Source organism: Carcharodon carcharias, chromosome 5, assembly GCF_017639515.1.
Source record: "Carcharodon carcharias isolate sCarCar2 chromosome 5, sCarCar2.pri, whole genome shotgun sequence".
In the NCBI taxonomy this organism is placed as follows: Eukaryota; Metazoa; Chordata; class Chondrichthyes; order Lamniformes; family Lamnidae; genus Carcharodon; species Carcharodon carcharias.
Window position 1 is genome coordinate 1569608 of NC_054471.1, and position 17994 is coordinate 1587601.

Genomic DNA, 17994 nt, shown 5'->3' on the forward strand with positions numbered 1-17994 from the left:
GAGAGAGAGAGACAGTTACAGAGAGAGAGACAGTTACAGAGAGAGAGACAGTTACAGAGAGAGAGACAGTTACAGAGAGAGAGACAGTTACAGAGAGAGAGAGACAGTTACAGAGAGAGAGACAGTTACAGAGAGAGAGAGACAGTTACAGAGAGAGAGACAGTTACAGAGAGAGAGACAGTTACAGAGAGAGAGACAGTTACAGAGAGAGAGAGACAGTTACAGAGAGAGAGACAGTTACAGAGAGAGAGACAGTTACAGAGAGAGAGAGACAGTTACAGAGAGAGAGACAGTTACAGAGAGAGAGAGACAGTTACAGAGAGAGAGACAGTTACAGAGAGAGAGAGACAGTTACAGAGAGAGAGAGAGACAGTTACAGAGAGAGACAGTTACAGAGAGAGAGAGACAGTTACAGAGAGAGAGACAGTTACAGAGAGAGAGACAGTTACAGAGAGAGAGACAGTTACAGAGAGAGAGAGACAGTTACAGAGAGAGAGACAGTTACAGAGAGAGAGAGACAGTTACAGAGAGAGAGACAGTTACAGAGAGAGAGAGAGACAGTTACAGAGAGAGACAGTTACAGAGAGAGAGAGACAGTTACAGAGAGAGAGACAGTTACAGAGAGAGAGACAGTTACAGAGAGAGAGAGACAGTTACAGAGAGAGAGACAGTTACAGAGAGAGAGAGAGACAGTTACAGAGAGAGACAGTTACAGAGAGAGAGAGACAGTTACAGAGAGAGAGAGACAGTTACAGAGAGAGAGACAGTTACAGAGAGTGAGAGAGACAGTTACAGAGAGAGAGACAGTTACAGAGAGAGAGAGAGACAGTTACAGAGAGAGAGACAGTTACAGAGAGTGAGAGAGACAGTTACAGAGAGAGACAGTTACAGAGAGAGAGACAGTTACAGAGAGAGGGACAGTTACAGAGAGAGAGACAGTTACAGAGAGAGAGACAGTTACAGAGAGAGAGACAGTTACAGAGAGAGAGAGACAGTTACAGAGAGAGAGACAGTTACAGAGAGAGAGAGAGACAGTTACAGAGAGAGACAGTTACAGAGAGAGAGAGACAGTTACAGAGAGAGAGACAGTTACAGAGAGTGAGAGAGACAGTTACAGAGAGAGACAGTTACAGAGAGAGAGACAGTTACAGAGAGTGAGAGAGACAGTTACAGAGAGAGACAGTTACAGAGAGAGAGACAGTTACAGAGAGAGGGACAGTTACAGAGAGAGAGACAGTTACAGAGAGAGACAGTTACAGAGAGAGAGAGAGACAGTTACAGAGAGAGAGAGAGACAGTTACAGAGAGAGAGACAGTTACAGAGAGAGAGACAGTTACAGAGAGAGGGACAGTTACAGAGAGAGAGACAGTTACAGAGAGAGAGACAGTTACAGAGAGTGAGAGAGACAGTTACAGAGAGAGAGAGACAGTTACAGAGAGAGAGACAGTTACAGAGAGAGAGACAGTTACAGAGAGAGAGACAGTTACAGAGAGAGAGACAGTTACAGAGAGAGGGACAGTTACAGAGAGAGAGACAGTTACAGAGAGAGAGACAGTTACAGAGAGAGAGACAGTTACAGAGAGAGAGACAGTTACAGAGAGAGAGACAGTTACAGAGAGAGAGAGACAGTTACAGAGAGTGAGAGAGACAGTTACAGAGAGAGAGAGACAGTTACAGAGAGAGAGACAGTTACAGAGAGAGAGACAGTTACAGAGAGAGAGACAGTTACAGAGAGAGAGACAGTTACAGAGAGAGAGAGACAGTTACAGAGAGTGAGAGAGACAGTTACAGAGAGAGAGAGACAGTTACAGAGAGAGAGACAGTTACAGAGAGAGAGACAGTTACAGAGAGAGAGACAGTTACAGAGAGAGAGACAGTTACAGAGAGAGGGACAGTTACAGAGAGAGACAGTTACAGAGAGAGAGAGACAGTTACAGAGAGAGAGACAGTTACAGAGAGAGAGACAGTTACAGAGAGAGAGACAGTTACAGAGAGAGAGAGACAGTTACAGAGAGAGAGACAGTTACAGAGAGAGAGAGACAGTTACAGAGAGAGAGACAGTTACAGAGAGAGAGACAGTTACAGAGAGAGAGACAGTTACAGAGAGAGAGAGACAGTTACAGAGAGAGAGACAGTTACAGAGAGAGAGAGACAGTTACAGAGAGAGAGACAGTTACAGAGAGAGAGAGACAGTTACAGAGAGAGAGACAGTTACTGAGAGAGAGAGACAGTTACAGAGAGAGAGACAGTTACAGAGAGAGACAGTTACAGAGAGAGAGACAGTTACAGAGAGAGAGACATTTACAGAGAGAGAGACAGTTACAGAGAGAGAGACAGTTACAGAGAGAGAGAGACAGTTACAGAGAGAGAGACAGTTACAGAGAGAGAGAGACAGTTACAGAGAGAGAGACAGTTACAGAGAGAGAGACAGTTACAGAGAGAGAGACAGTTACAGAGAGAGAGACAGTTACAGAGAGAGAGACAGTTACAGAGAGAGAGACAGTTACAGAGAGAGAGAGACAGTTACAGAGATAGAGACAGTTACAGAGTGAGTCAGTTACAGAGAGATAGAGACAGTTACAGAGAGAGGGACAGTTACAGAGAGAGACAGTTACAGAGAGAGAGACAGTTACAGAGAGAGAGAGACAGTTACAGAGAGAGAGACAGTTACAGAGAGAGAGAGACAGTTACAGAGAGAGTCAGTTACAGAGAGAGAGACAGTTACAGAGAGAGAGAGACAGTTACAGAGAGAGACAGTTACAGAGAGAGAGACAGTTACAGAGAGACAGAGACAGTTACAGAGACAGAGAGACAGTTACAGAGAGAGACAGTTACAGAGAGAGAGACAGTTACAGAGAGAGAGAGACAGTTACAGAGATAGAGACAGTTATAGAGTGATTCAGTTACAGAGAGATAGAGACAGTTACAGAGAGAGGGACAGTTACAGAGAGAGACAGTTACAGAGAGAGAGACAGTTACAGAGAGAGAGACAGTTACAGAGAGAGAGAGACAGTTACAGAGATAGAGACAGTTACAGAGTGAGTCAGTTACAGAGATAGAGACAGTTACAGAGAGAGAGACAGTTACAGAGAGAGAGACAGTTACAGAGAGAGAGACAGTTACAGAGATAGAGACAGTTACAGAGTGAGTCAGTTACAGAGATAGAGACAGTTACAGAGAGAGGGACAGTTACAGAGAGAGACAGTTACAGAGAGAGAGAGAGACAGTTACAGAGAGAGTCAGTTACAGAGAGATAGAGACAGTTACAGAGAGAGGGACAGTTACAGAGAGAGAGACAGTTACAGAGAGAGAGACAGTTACAGAGAGAGAGAGACAGTTACAGAGAGAGAGACAGTTACAGAGAGAGAGACAGTTACAGAGAGAGAGAGACAGTTACAGAGAGAGAGACAGTTACAGAGAGTGAGACAGTTACAGAGAGAGGGACAGTTACAGAGAGAGAGACAGTTACAGAGAGAGAGACAGTTACAGAGAGAGAGAGAGACAGTTAGAGAGAGAAACAGTTACAGAGATAGAGACAGTTACAGAGAGAGAGAGACAGTTACAGAGAGAGAGACAGTTACAGAGAGAGAGAGACAGTTACAGAGAGAGAGACTTTTGCACAGAGAGAGAGACAGTTAGAGAGATAGAGACAGTTACAGAGAGAGAGAGACAGTTACAGAGAGAGAGACAGTTACAGAGAGAGAGAGACAGTTACAGAGAGAGAGACTTTTGCACAGAGAGAGAGACAGTTAGAGAGATAGAGACAGTTACAGAGAGAGAGACAGTTACAGAGAGAGAGACAGTTACAGAGAGAGAGACAGTTACAGAGAGAGAGACAGTTACAGAGTGAGACAGTTACAGAGAGAGAGACAGTTACAGAGAGAGAGACTTTTGCACAGAGAGAGAGACAGTTAGAGAGATAGAGACAGTTACAGAGAGAGAGACAGTTACAGAGAGAGAGACTTTTGCACAGAGAGAGAGACAGTTAGAGAGATAGAGACAGTTACAGAGAGAGAGACTTTTGCACAGAGAGAGAGACAGTTAGAGAGATAGAGACAGTTACAGAGAGAGAGACAGTTACAGAGAGTGAGACAGTTACAGAGAGTGAGACAGTTACAGAGAGAGAGACTTTTGCACAGAGAGAGAGACAGTTAGAGAGATAGAGACAGTTACAGAGAGAGAGACAGTTACAGAGAGAGAGACAGTTACAGAGAGAGAGACAGTTACAGAGAGAGAGACAGTTACAGAGAGAGAGACTTTTGCACAGAGAGAGAGACAGTTACAGAGAGAGAGACTTTTGCACAGAGAGAGAGACAGTTACAGAGAGAGAGACAGTTACAGAGAGAGACAGTTACAGAGAGAGATAGAGACAGTTACAGAGAGAGAGACAGTTACAGAGAGAGAGACAGTTACAGAGAGAGAGACAGTTACAGAGAGATAGACAGTTACAGAGAGAGAGAGACAGTTACAGAGAGAGAGACAGTTACAGAGAGAGAGACAGTTACAGAGAGAGAGAGACAGTTACAGAGAGAGAGACAGTTACAGAGAGAGAGACATTTACAGAGAGACAGTTACAGAGAGAGAGACATTTACAGAGAGTGAGAGACAGTTACAGAGAGAGAGACAGTTACACAGAGAGAGAGACAGTTGCAGAGAGACAGTTACAGAGAGAGAGACAGTTACAGAGAGAGAGAGACAGTTACAGAGAGAGAGACAGTTACAGAGAGAGAGACAGTTACAGAGAGAGTTACAGAGAGAGAGACAGTTACAGAGAGAGAGAGACAGTTACAGAGAGTGAGAGACAGTTACAGAGAGAGAGACAGTTACAGAGAGAGAGACATTTACAGAGAGACATTTACAGAGAGAGAGACATTTACAGAGAGTGAGAGACAGTTACAGAGAGAGAGACAGTTACAGAGAGAGACAGTTACAGAGAGAGAGACAGTTACAGAGAGAGACAGTTACAGAGAGAGAGACAGTTACAGAGAGACAGTTACAGAGAGTGAGACAGTTACAGAGACAGTTACAGAGAGTGAGACAGTTACAGAGAGAGAGACAGTTACAGAGAGAGACAGTTACAGAGAGTGAGACAGTTACAGAGAGAGACAGTTACAGAGAGAGAGACAGTTACAGAGAGAGACAGTTACAGAGAGAGAGACAGTTACAGAGAGAGAGACAGTTACAGAGACAGTTACAGAGAGAGAGACAGTTACAGAGAGACAGTTACAGAGAGTGAGACAGTTACAGAGACAGTTACAGAGAGAGAGACAGTTACAGAGAGAGAGACAGTTACAGAGAGAGAGACAGTTACAGAGACAGTTACAGAGAGAGAGACAGTTACAGAGAGAGACAGTTACAGAGAGAGAGACAGTTACAGAGAGAGAGACAGTTACAGAGAGAGAGAGACAGTTACAGAGAGAGAGACAGTTACAGAGAGTGAGAGACAGTTACAGAGAGAGAGAGACAGTTACAGAGTGAGAGACAGTTACAGAGAGAGAGACAGTTACAGAGAGAGAGAGACAGTTACAGAGAGAGAGACAGTTACAGAGAGAGAGAGACAGTTACAGAGAGTGAGACAGTTACAGAGAGTGAGACAGTTACAGAGAGAGAGACAGTTACAGAGAGAGAGACAGTTACAGAGAGAGAGACAGTTACAGAGAGAGACAGTTACAGAGAGAGAGACAGTTACAGAGAGAGAGACAGTTACAGAGAGAGAGACAGTTACAGAGAGTGAGAGACAGTTACAGAGAGAGAGACAGTTACAGAGAGAGAGACAGTTACAGAGAGAGACAGTTACAGAGAGAGAGACAGTTACAGAGAGAGAGAGACAGTTACAGAGAGAGAGACAGTTACAGAGAGAGAGACAGTTACAGAGAGAGAGACAGTTACAGAGAGAGAGAGAGACAGTTACAGAGAGAGAGACAGTTACAGAGAGAGAGAGACAGTTACAGAGAGAGAGAGACAGTTACAGAGATAGAGACAGTTACAGAGTGAGTCAGTTACAGAGAGATAGAGACAGTTACAGAGAGAGGGACAGTTACAGAGAGAGACAGTTACAGAGAGAGAGAGAGACAGTTACAGAGAGAGACAGTTACAGAGAGATAGAGACAGTTACAGAGAGAGGGACAGTTACAGAGAGAGAGACAGTTACAGAGAGAGAGACAGTTACAGAGAGAGACAGTTACAGAGAGAGAGAGAGACAGTTACAGAGAGAGAGAGAGACAGTTACAGAGAGAGATAGAGACAGTTACAGAGTGAGAGACAGTTACAGAGAGAGACAGTTACAGAGAGAGAGAGAGACAGTTACAGAGAGAGAGAGAGACAGTTAGAGAGAGAGACAGTTACAGAGATAGAGACAGTTACAGAGAGAGAGACAGTTACAGAGAGTGAGACTGTTACAGAGAGAGAGAGACAGTTACAGAGAGTGAGACAGTTACAGAGACAGTTACAGAGAGAGAGACAGTTACAGAGAGAGACAGTTACAGAGAGTGAGACAGTTACAGAGAGAGAGACAGTTACAGAGAGAGAGAGACAGTTACAGAGACAGTTACAGAGAGAGAGACAGTTACAGAGAGAGAGAGACAGTTACAGAGACAGTTACAGAGAGTGAGACAGTTACAGAGAGAGAGACAGTTACAGAGAGAGAGAGACAGTTACAGAGACAGTTACAGAGAGAGAGACAGTTACAGAGAGTGAGACAGTTACAGAGAGAGAGAGACAGTTACAGAGAGTGAGACAGTTACAGAGAGAGAGACAGTTACAGAGAGAGAGACAGTTACAGAGAGAGAGAGACAGTTACAGAGAGAGAGACAGTTACAGAGAGTGAGAGACAGTTACAGAGAGAGAGACAGTTACAGAGAGAGAGACAGTTACAGAGAGAGAGACAGTTACAGAGAGAGACAGTTACAGAGAGAGAGACAGTTACAGAGAGAGAGAGAGACAGTTACAGAGAGAGAGACAGTTACAGAGAGAGAGACAGTTACAGAGAGAGAGAGACAGTTACAGAGAGAGACAGTTACAGAGAGAGAGACAGTTACAGAGAGAGAGAGACAGTTACAGAGAGAGAGAGACAGTTACAGAGATAGAGACAGTTACAGAGTGAGTCAGTTACAGAGAGAGAGACAGTTACAGAGAGACAGTTACAGAGAGTGAGACAGTTACAGAGACAGTTACAGAGAGAGAGACAGTTACAGAGAGAGACAGTTACAGAGAGTGAGACAGTTACAGAGAGAGAGACAGTTACAGAGAGAGAGACAGTTACAGAGAGAGAGACAGTTACAGAGAGTGAGACAGTTACAGAGAGAGAGACAGTTACAGAGAGAGAGACAGTTACAGAGAGAGAGACGGTTACAGAGAGAGAGACGGTTACAGAGAGTGAGAGACAGTTACAGAGAGTGAGACAGTTACAGAGAGAGAGACAGTTACAGAGACAGTTACAGAGAGAGAGACAGTTACAGAGAGTGAGACAGTTACAGAGAGAGAGACAGTTACAGAGAGAGAGACAGTTACAGAGAGAGAGACAGTTACAGAGAGAGAGACAGTTACAGAGAGAGAGAGACAGTTACAGAGAGAGAGACAGTTACAGAGAGAGAGACAGTTACAGAGAGAGACAGTTACAGAGAGAGAGACAGTTACAGAGAGAGAGACAGTTACAGAGAGAGAGACAGTTACAGAGAGTGAGAGACAGTTACAGAGAGAGAGACAGTTACAGAGAGAGAGACAGTTACAGAGAGAGACAGTTACAGAGAGAGAGACAGTTACAGAGAGAGAGAGAGACAGTTACAGAGAGAGAGACAGTTACAGAGAGAGAGACAGTTACAGAGAGAGAGACAGTTACAGAGAGAGAGAGAGACAGTTACAGAGAGAGAGACAGTTACAGAGAGAGAGAGACAGTTACAGAGAGAGAGAGACAGTTACAGAGATAGAGACAGTTACAGAGTGAGTCAGTTACAGAGAGATAGAGACAGTTACAGAGAGAGGGACAGTTACAGAGAGAGACAGTTACAGAGAGAGAGAGAGACAGTTACAGAGAGAGTCAGTTACAGAGAGATAGAGACAGTTACAGAGAGAGGGACAGTTACAGAGAGAGAGACAGTTACAGAGAGATAGACAGTTACAGAGAGAGACAGTTACAGAGAGAGAGAGAGACAGTTACAGAGAGAGAGAGAGACAGTTACAGAGAGAGAGAGACAGTTACAGAGAGAGACAGTTACAGAGAGAGAGAGAGACAGTTACAGAGAGAGAGAGAGACAGTTAGAGAGAGAGACAGTTACAGAGATAGAGACAGTTACAGAGAGAGAGACAGTTACAGAGAGTGAGACTGTTACAGAGAGAGAGAGACAGTTACAGAGAGTGAGACAGTTACAGAGACAGTTACAGAGAGTGAGAGACAGTTACAGAGAGAGACAGTTACAGAGAGTGAGAGACAGTTACAGAGAGAGAGACAGTTACAGAGAGAGAGACAGTTACAGAGACAGTTACAGAGAGAGAGACAGTTACAGAGAGAGAGAGACAGTTACAGAGACAGTTACAGAGAGTGAGACAGTTACAGAGAGAGAGACAGTTACAGAGAGAGAGAGACAGTTACAGAGACAGTTACAGAGAGAGAGACAGTTACAGAGAGTGAGACAGTTACAGAGAGAGAGACAGTTACAGAGAGTGAGACAGTTACAGAGAGAGAGACAGTTACAGAGAGAGAGACAGTTACAGAGAGAGAGACAGTTACAGAGAGAGAGACAGTTACAGAGAGAGACAGTTACAGAGAGAGAGACAGTTACAAAGAGAGAGAGAGACAGTTACAGAGAGAGAGACAGTTACAGAGAGAGAGAGACAGTTACAGAGAGAGACAGTTACAGAGAGAGAGACAGTTACAGAGAGAGAGAGAGACAGTTACAGAGAGAGAGACAGTTACAGAGAGAGAGACAGTTACAGAGAGAGAGAGACAGTTACAGAGATAGAGACAGTTACAGAGAGTGAGACAGTTACAGAGAGAGAGACAGTTACAGAGAGTGAGAGACAGTTACAGAGAGTGAGTCAGTTACAGAGAGAGAGACAGTTACAGAGAGAGGGACAGTTACAGAGAGAGAGACAGTTACAGAGAGAGAGAGACAGTTACAGAGAGAGTCAGTTACAGAGAGTGAGAGACAGTTACAGAGAGAGAGACAGTTACAGAGAGAGACAGTTACAGAGAGAGAGAGAGACAGTTACAGAGAGAGAGACAGTTACAGAGAGAGAGAGACAGTTACAGAGAGAGAGAGACAGTTACAGAGATAGAGACAGTTACAGAGAGTGAGACAGTTACAGAGAGAGAGACAGTTACAGAGAGTGAGAGACAGTTACAGAGAGTGAGTCAGTTACAGAGAGAGAGACAGTTACAGAGAGAGGGACAGTTACAGAGAGAGAGACAGTTACAGAGAGAGAGACAGTTACAGAGAGAGTCAGTTACAGAGAGTGAGAGACAGTTACAGAGAGAGAGACAGTTACAGAGAGAGACAGTTACAGAGAGAGAGAGAGACAGTTACAGAGAGAGTCAGTTACAGAGAGATAGAGACAGTTACAGAGAGAGGGACAGTTACAGAGAGAGAGAGACAGTTACAGAGAGAGTCAGTTACAGAGAGTGAGAGACAGTTACAGAGAGAGAGACAGTTACAGAGAGACAGTTACAGAGAGAGAGAGAGACAGTTACAGAGAGAGTCAGTTACAGAGAGATAGAGACAGTTACAGAGAGAGGGACAGTTACAGAGAGAGAGACAGTTACAGAGAGAGACAGTTACAGAGAGAGAGAGACAGTTACAGAGAGAGAGAGAGACAGTTAGAGAGAGAGACAGTTACAGAGAGTGAGAGACAGTTACAGAGAGAGAGACAGTTACAGAGAGAGACAGTTACAGAGAGTGAGAGACAGTTACAGAGAGAGAGACAGTTACAGAGAGAGAGACAGTTACAGAGAGTGAGACTGTTACAGAGAGAGAGAGACAGTTACAGAGAGTGAGACAGTTACAGAGAGAGAGACTTTTGCACAGAGAGAGAGACAGTTACAGAGAGAGAGACTTTTGCACAGAGAGAGAGACAGTTACAGAGAGAGAGACAGTTACAGAGAGATAGACAGTTACATAGAGAGAGAGACAGTTACAGAGAGAGAGACAGTTACAGAGAGAGAGACAGTTACAGAGAGAGAGAGACAGTTACAGAGAGAGAGACAGTTACAGAGAGATAGACAGTTACAGAGAGAGAGAGACAGTTACAGAGAGAGAGACAGTTACAGAGAGAGAGAGACAGTTACAGAGAGAGAGACTTTTGCACAGAGAGAGAGACAGTTACAGAGAGAGAGACAGTTACAGAGAGATAGACAGTTACAGAGAGAGAGACAGTTACAGAGAGTGAGAGACAGTTACAGAGAGAGACAGTTACAGAGAGAGAGACAGTTACAGAGAGAGAGAGACAGTTACAGAGAGAGAGACAGTTACAGAGAGACAGTTACAGAGAGGGAGAGAGACAGTTACAGAGAGAGAGACAGTTACAGAGTGAGAGACAGTTACAGAGAGAGAGACAGTTACAGAGAGAGAGAGTTACAGAGAGAGAGACAGTTACAGAGAGTGAGACAGTTACAGAGAGAGAGAGACAGTTACAGAGAGTGAGAGACAGTTACAGAGAGTGAGAGACAGTTACAGAGAGTGAGAGACAGTTACAGAGAGAGAGACAGTTACAGAGAGAGAGACAGTTACAGAGAGAGAGAGACAGTTACAGAGAGTGAGAGACAGTTACAGAGAGTGAGAGACAGTTACAGAGAGAGAGACAGTTACAGAGAGAGAGAGACAGTTACAGAGAGAGAGACAGTTACAGAGAGAGAGAGACAGTTACAGAGAGTGAGAGACAGTTACAGAGAGAGAGACAGTTACAGAGAGAGAGACAGTTACAGAGAGAGAGACAGTTACAGAGAGAGAGACAGTTACAGAGAGTGAGAGACAGTTACAGAGAGAGAGAGACAGTTACAGAGAGAGAGACAGTTACAGAGAGAGAGACAGTTACAGAGAGAGAGACAGTTACAGAGAGAGAGACAGTTACAGAGAGAGAGACAGTTACAGAGAGAGAGACAGTTACAGAGAGAGAGACAGTTACAGAGAGAGAGACAGTTACAGAGAGAGACAGTTACAGAGAGAGAGACAGTTACAGAGAGAGAGAGACAGTTACAGAGAGAGAGAGACAGTTACAGAGAGTGAGAGACAGTTACAGAGAGAGAGACAGTTACAGAGAGAGAGACAGTTACAGAGAGAGAGACAGTTACAGAGAGAGACAGTTACAGAGAGAGAGACAGTTACAGAGAGAGAGACAGTTACAGAGAGTGAGAGACAGTTACAGAGAGAGAGACAGTTACAGAGAGAGAGACAGTTACAGAGAGAGAGACAGTTACAGAGAGAGAGACAGTTACAGAGAGAGAGACAGTTACAGAGAGTGAGAGACAGTTACAGAGAGAGAGACAGTTACAGAGAGAGAGTCAGTTACAGAGAGACAGTTACAGAGAGAGAGACAGTTACAGAGAGTGAGAGACAGTTACAGAGAGAGAGACAGTTACAGAGAGAGAGACAGTTACAGAGAGAGAGACAGTTACAGAGTGAGAGACAGTTACAGAGAGAGAGACAGTTACAGAGAGAGAGACAGTTACAGAGAGAGACAGTTACAGAGAGTGAGAGACAGTTACAGAGAGAGAGACAGTTACAGAGAGAGAGTCATTTACAGAGAGACAGTTACAGAGAGAGAGACATTTACAGAGAGTGAGAGACAGTTACAGAGAGAGAGACAGTTACACAGAGAGAGAGACAGTTGCAGAGAGACAGTTACAGAGAGAGAGACAGTTACAGAGTGAGAGACAGTTACAGAGAGAGACAGTTACAGAGAGAGAGACAGTTACAGAGAGTGAGAGACAGTTACAGAGTGACAGACAGTTACAGAGAGAGACAGTTACAGAGAGAGAGACAGTTACAGAGACAGTTACAGAGAGAGAGACAGTTACAGAGAGACAGTTACAGAGAGTGAGACAGTTACAGAGACAGTTACAGAGAGAGAGACAGTTACAGAGAGAGACAGTTACAGAGAGTGAGACAGTTACAGAGAGAGAGACAGTTACAGAGAGAGAGACAGTTACAGAGAGTGAGACAGTTACAGAGAGAGAGACAGTTACAGAGAGAGAGACAGTTACAGAGACAGTTACAGAGAGAGAGACAGTTACAGAGAGAGACAGTTACAGAGAGTGAGACAGTTACAGAGAGAGAGACAGTTACAGAGAGAGAGACAGTTACAGAGACAGTTACAGAGAGAGAGACAGTTACAGAGAGTGAGAGACAGTTACAGAGAGTGAGACAGTTACAGAGACAGTTACAGAGAGAGAGACAGTTACAGAGAGTGAGAGACAGTTACAGAGAGTGAGAGACAGTTACAGAGAGAGACAGTTACAGAGAGAGAGACAGTTACAGAGAGAGAGACAATTACAGAGAGAGAGACAGTTACAGAGAGAGACAGTTACAGAGAGTGAGAGACAGTTACAGAGAGAGAGACAGTTACAGAGAGAGAGACAGTTACAGAGAGAGACAGTTACAGAGAGTGGGACAGTTACAGAGAGAGAGACAGTTACAGAGAGAGACAGTTACAGAGAGTGAGACAGTTACAGAGAGAGAGACAGTTACAGAGAGAGAGACAGTTACAGAGAGTGAGACAGTTACAGAGAGAGAGACAGTTACAGAGAGAGAGACAGTTACAGAGTGAGAGACAGTTACAGAGAGAGAGACAGTTACAGAGAGTGAGACAGTTACAGAGAGAGAGACAGTTACAGAGAGAGAGACAGTTACAGAGTGAGAGACAGTTACAGAGAGAGAGACAGTTACAGAGAGAGAGACAGTTACAGAGAGAGACAGTTACAGAGACTGAGACAGTTACAGAGAGAGAGACAGTTACAGAGAGAGACAGTTACAGAGAGAGAGACAGTTACAGAGAGTGAGAGACAGTTACAGAGTGAGAGACAGTTACAGAGAGAGAGACAGTTACAGAGAGAGAGACAGTTACAGAGTGAGAGACAGTTACAGAGAGAGAGACAGTTACAGAGAGAGAGACAGTTACAGAGAGAGAGACAGTTACAGAGAGTGAGAGACAGTTACAGAGAGAGAGACAGTTACAGAGAGAGAGACAGTTACAGAGAGACAGACAGTTACAGAGAGACAGTTACAAAGAGAGAGACAGTTACAGAGAGAGAGACAGTTACAGAGAGACAGACAGTTACAGAGAGACAGTTACAAAGAGAGAGACAGTTACAGAGAGTGAGACAGTTACAGAGAGTGAGAGACAGTTACAGAGAGAGAGACAGTTACAGAGAGAGAGACAGTTACAGAGAGACAGACAGTTACAGAGAGACAGTTACAAAGAGAGAGACAGTTACAGAGAGTGAGACAGTTACAGAGAGACAGACAGTTACAGAGAGACAGTTACAAAGAGAGAGACAGTTACAGAGAGAGAGACAGTTACAGAGAGACAGACAGTTACAGAGAGACAATTACAGAGAGAGAGACAGTTACAGAGAGAGAGACTGTTACAGAGAGAGAGACTGTTACAGAGAGACAGTTACAGAGAGAGAGACAGTTACAGAGAGACAGTTACAGAGAGAGAGACAGTTACAGAGAGAGAGACAGTTACAGAGAGAGAGACAGTTACAGAGAGTGAGAGACAGTTACAGAGAGACAGACAGTTACAGAGAGACAGTTACAGAGAGAGAGACAGTTACAGAGAGAGAGACTGTTACAGAGAGAGAGACTGTAACAGAGAGACAGTTACAGAGAGAAAGACAGTTACAGAGAGACAGTTACAGAGAGAGAGACAGTTACAGAGAGAGAGACAGTTACAGAGAGACAGTTACAGAGAGAGAGACAGTTACAGAGAGAGAGACTGTTACAGAGAGAGAGACTGTTACAGAGAGAGAGACTGTTACAGAGAGAGAGAGACAGTTACAGAGAGAGAGACAGTTACAGAGAGACAGTTACAGAGAGAGACAGTTACAGAGAGTGAGAGACAGTTACAGAGAGTGAGACAGTTACAGAGAGAGAGAGACAGTTACAGAGAGAGACAGTTACAGAGAGTGAGAGACAGTTACAGAGAGAGAGACAGTTACAGAGAGAGAGAGACAGTTACAGAGAGAGACAGTTACAGAGAGAGAGAGACAGTTACAGAGAGAGAGACAGTTACAGAGAGACAGTTACAGAGAGACAGTTACAGAGAGAGAGACAGTTACAGAGAGAGAGAGACAGTTACAGAGAGAGACAGTTACAGAGAGATAGAGACAGTTACAGAGAGAGGGACAGTTACAGAGAGAGAGACAGTTACAGAGAGAGAGACAGTTACAGAGAGAGAGACAGTTACAGAGAGAGGGACAGTTACAGAGAGAGAGACAGTTACAGAGAGAGAGAGAGACAGTTACAGAGAGAGATAGAGACAGTTACAGAGAGAGAGAGACAGTTACAGAGAGAGAGAGAGACAGTTACAGAGAGAGAGAGACATTTACAGAGATAGAGACAGTTACAGAGAGAGAGACAGTTACAGAGAGAGAGACAGTTACAGAGAGAGAGAGAGACAGTTACAGAGAGAGATAGAGACAGTTACAGAGAGAGAGAGACAGTTACAGAGAGAGAGAGAGACAGTTACAGAGAGAGAGAGACAGTTACAGAGAGAGATAGAGACAGTTACAGAGAGTGAGAGACAGTTACAGAGTGAGAGACAGTTACAGAGAGAGAGACAGTTACAGAGATAGAGACAGTTACAGAGAGAGAGACAGTTACAGAGAGAGGGACAGTTACAGAGAGAGAGACAGTTACAGAGAGAGACAGTTACAGAGAGAGAGAGAGACAGTTACAGAGAGAGAGACAGTTACAGAGAGAGGGACAGTTACAGAGAGAGAGAGAGACAGTTACAGAGAGAGAGACAGTTACAGAGAGAGAGACAGTTACAGAGAGTGAGACAGTTACAGAGATAGAGACAGTTACAGAGAGAGAGACAGTTACAGAGAGAGAGACAGTTACAGAGAGAGAGAGACAGTTACAGAGAGTGAGACAGTTACAGAGATAGAGACAGTTACAGAGATAGAGACAGTTACAGAGAGAGAGACAGTTACAGAGAGAGGGACAGTTACAGAGAGAGAGACAGTTACAGAGAGAGAGACAGTTACAGAGAGTGAGAGACAGTTACAGAGAGAGACAGTTACAGAGAGAGAGACAGTTACAGAGAGAGACAGTTACAGAGAGAGAGAGAGACAGTTACAGAGAGTGAGAGACAGTTACAGAGAGAGAGACAGTTACAGAGAGAGAGACAGTTACAGAGAGACAGTTACAGAGAGAGAGACAGTTACAGAGAGTGAGAGACAGTTACAGAGAGAGAGACAGTTACAGAGATAGAGACAGTTACAGAGAGAGAGACAGTTACAGAGAGTGAGAGACAGTTACAGAGAGAGAGACAGTTACAGAGATAGAGACAGTTTCAGAGAGAGAGAGACAGTTACAGAGAGGGAGACAGTTACAGAGAGAGAGACAGTTACAGAGAGAGGGACAGTTACAGAGAGTGAGAGAGACAGTTACAGAGAGAGTCAGTTACAGAGAGAGAGACAGTTACAGAGAGAGAGACAGTTACAGAGAGAGAGAGACAGTTACAGAGAGAGAGACAGTTACAGAGAGAGAGACAGTTACAGAGAGAGAGACAGTTACAGAGAGAGAGAGACAGTTACAGAGAGAGAGACAGTTACAGAGAGAGAGAGACAGTTACAGAGAGAGAGACAGTTACAGAGATAGAGACAGTTACAGAGAGAGGGACAGTTACAGAGAGAGACAGTTACAGAGAGAGAGAGAGACAGTTACAGAGAGAGTCAGTTACAGAGAGAGAGACAGTTACAGAGAGAGATACAGTTACAGAGAGAGAGAGACAGTTACAGAGAGAGAGACAGTTACAGAGAGAGAGACAGTTACAGAGAGAGAGACAGTTACAGAGAGAGAGAGACAGTTACAGAGAGAGAGACAGTTACAGAGAGAGAGACAGTTACAGAGAGAGGGACAGTTACAGAGAGAGAGACAGTTACAGAGAGAGAGAGAGACAGTTACAGAGAGAGTCAGTTCCAGAGAGATAGAGACAGTTACAGAGAGTGAGAGACAGTTACAGAGAGAGAGACAGTTACAGAGAGAGAGAGACAGTTACAGAGAGAGAGACAGTTACAGAGAGAGAGACAGTTACAGAGAGAGGGACAGTTACAGAGAGAGACAGTTACAGAGAGAGAGACAGTTACAGAGAGAGGGACAGTTACAGAGAGAGACAGTTACAGAGAGTGAGAGACAGTTACAGAGAGTGAGAGACAGTTACAGAGAGAGAGACAGTTACAGAGAGAGAGAGACAGTTACAGAGAGAGAGACAGTTACAGAGAGAGACAGTTACAGAGAGTGAGAGACAGTTACAGAGAGAGAGACAGTTACAGAGAGAGAGAGACAGTTACAGAGAGAGAGACAGTTACAGAGAGTGAGACAGTTACATAGAGAGAGAGACAGTTACAGAGAGAGAGAGACAGTTACAGAGAGAGAGACAGTTACAGAGAGAGAGACAGTTACAGAGAGAGAGACAGTTACAGAGAGAGACAGTTACAGAGAGTGAGAGACAGTTACAGAGAGTGAGAGACAGTTACAGAGAGTGAGAGACAGTTACAGAGAGAGAGACAGTTACAGAGAGTGAGACAGTTACAGAGAGAGAGAGACAGTTACAGAGAGAGAGAGACAGTTACAGAGAGAGAGACAGTTACAGAGAGAGGGACAGTTACAGAGAGAGAGACAGTTACAGAGAGAGAGACAGTTACAGAGAGAGAGACAGTTACAGAGAGTGAGAGACAGTTACAGAGAGTGAGAGACAGTTACAGAGAGTGAGAGACAGTTACAGAGAGAGAGAGACAGTTACAGAGAGATAGAGACAGTTACAGAGAGAGAGACAGTTACAGAGAGAGAGACAGTTACAGAGTGAGAGACAGTTACAGAGAGTGAGAGACAGTTACAGAGAGAGAGAGACAGTTACAGAGAGAGAGACAGTTACAGAGAGAGAGACAGTTACAGAGAGAGAGACAGTTACAGAGAGAGAGACAGTTACAGAGAGTGAGAGACAGTTACAGAGAGTGAGAGACAGTTACAGAGAGTGAGAGACAGTTACAGAGAGAGAGAGACAGTTACAGAGAGATAGAGACAGTTACAGAGAGAGGGACAGTTACAGAGAGAGACAGTTACAGAGAGAGAGAGAGACAGTTACAGAGAGAGTCAGTTCCAGAGAGATAGAGACAGTTACAGAGAGAGAGAGCCAGTTACAGAGAGAGGGACAGTTACAGAGAGAGAGACAGTTACAGAGAGAGGGACAGTTACAGAGAGAGACAGTTACAGAGAGTGAGAGACAGTTACAGAGAGAGAGACAGTTACAGAGAGAGAGACAGTTACAGAGAGAGAGAGACAGTTACAGAGAGAGAGACAGTTACAGAGAGAGAGAGACAGTTACAGAGAGAGAGACAGTTACAGAGAGAGAGAGAGACAGTTACAGAGAGAGTCAGTTCCAGAGAGATAGAGACAGTTACAGAGAGAGAGAGCCAGTTACAGAGAGAGGGACAGTTACAGAGAGAGAGACAGTTACAGAGAGAGGGACAGTTACAGAGAGAGACAGTTACAGAGAGTGAGAGACAGTTACAGAGAGAGAGAGACAGTTACAGAGAGAGAGACAGTTACAGAGAGAGAGACAGTTACAGAGAGTGAGACAGTTACAGAGAGAGAGACAGTTACAGAGAGAGAGAGTCAGTGACAGAGAGAGAGACAGTTACAGAGAGAGAGACAGTTACAGAGAGAGAGACAGTTACAGAGAGAGAGACAGTTACAGAGAGTGAGAGACAGTTACAGAGAGTGAGAGACAGTTACAGAGAGAGAGAGACAGTTACAGAGAGAGAGACAGTTACAGAGA

At 44.4% G+C, this 17994-nt stretch overlaps 1 protein-coding gene across 1 annotated transcript in view; it reads right to left on the reverse strand.

Moving 5' to 3' along the window:
* The window catches only part of LOC121278077 (calpain-2 catalytic subunit-like), a 310699-nt gene that overhangs the window by 141562 nt on the left and 151143 nt on the right, over nt 1-17994 (reverse strand). The gene's annotated exons all lie outside the window — the stretch shown is intronic.